At 43.3% G+C, this 1389-nt stretch overlaps 1 long non-coding RNA gene across 1 annotated transcript in view; it reads right to left on the reverse strand.

Annotated features, from left to right (window-relative positions):
• LOC119366115 overlaps nucleotides 1-1383 on the reverse strand; it is a 4213-nt gene extending 2830 nt beyond the window's left edge. The window contains exon 1 of the long non-coding RNA XR_005175923.1: nucleotides 1259-1383. This is a non-coding gene — a long non-coding RNA (uncharacterized LOC119366115). The remainder of the gene's footprint in view (nucleotides 1-1258) is intronic.
• Nucleotides 1384-1389: the final 6 nt, after the last annotated feature.

Consider the following 1389-nt stretch of genomic DNA (forward strand, 5'->3'; position numbering starts at 1 on the left):
CCCCCGCCCGCGGCATCCCACAGATGTTGATCTCTAGGCAACTATCATGAGTTATGCAAACTTGGGACAGTATGGCAACCTATAATCATTGGTGAGGTGGGCTTATATAGCATAGTGCACATACTTCCACAAAAACCAATCCAATGTGAAATCCCACTGACCAAACACATATTCGACATATAACTACTACTCTCAAATCTCCCATATATACTAGATCATTTATTGAAGGAAAATTCCTGATATTATTAGTCAAGTTTAGTGCAAAAAAATTGACTAAAAAACAATATTTTTCGCTGGACCTAGAATGCACAAGAAATTTATACATTGTAGGACAGATCATAAGCCTACAATATTGAGAATGCAGCAACAAAAACTACAGTCAATACATAAAAAAACATAATATAGTCAACACTCTACTGTCTAGTATATACATCAATCTTAAAAATGCAAAATGTTGTAACTACTACAACACCAATTCATATCAATAACGTAAGAGGCACATCATACACATTGGTTATCTATGACGGCACCTATAATTTTTATTCCACGCCCAACTATATGCTCTTAAAAGACCAAGAACAAAACCACAACAATCCAGACTCCTCAATGTATGCAACCGATGCAATCCCAGGCTGCATTTAGGATAGTGCATATAAGTGTCCAATCTTGGATAAAAGAAGAGGTACAGTGTGTCAATGATTTAATCACTGTATCACCTCATTGATTGGTTTTGCACGGAAAATGAAAAGAGTTGTCTCCTTATTGACATAAGCTTGCCTAACTGTTGGTTGCAACTTGCCCGCTTGCAGAGAAAAAAGAAAATTCGTTCTCCCCTTCCTCTTACTATCCGAACGATAGCGGCAATTCATATCAATAGTTAGGCAAGTTTTTGTACAACAAAAAAATTGCAGGCTTTGCAGGAAAGCATCTGGCAACTACTCATACCGCAAACTCTAGCAAACTCGCATCAAATCTCCATGAAACTCGCGGTCACGCCTGCGGCAACTCAACATACGCGCTTTGGCAAATCCAAAACTGGTTCAGAAGTCAGAACGCCTCACCCCGTGAACGAAGCGCTAGAGGGGAATCTATAGTGATGTACTGCGGGTCTGCGCCGCATCCACCCCGCCGCAATTCTTGCCGTTGTCTACAAACCTGTGGGGAACCAACATCAACCTCCCCAATACACCGTCATATCCGAGGATTCGAGTGGAAGAAGTCGCATGCATGCGTGCAGAATTGGGCTCGAGATGCTCACTGGCGATTTGCTTGACTGCTGATGAAGGCGCTACAGGCGAGATGGTCACGTTGTCGCACGGACGCACGGGTCCCTCCTCCATCCCTCGCGCCTGCACGAACACGTCGCACACAGGAAGCAGCGCCGCCCAG

This window comes from Triticum dicoccoides, chromosome 2B, assembly GCF_002162155.2.
Source record: "Triticum dicoccoides isolate Atlit2015 ecotype Zavitan chromosome 2B, WEW_v2.0, whole genome shotgun sequence".
NCBI classification, from domain to species: domain Eukaryota; kingdom Viridiplantae; phylum Streptophyta; class Magnoliopsida; order Poales; family Poaceae; genus Triticum; species Triticum dicoccoides.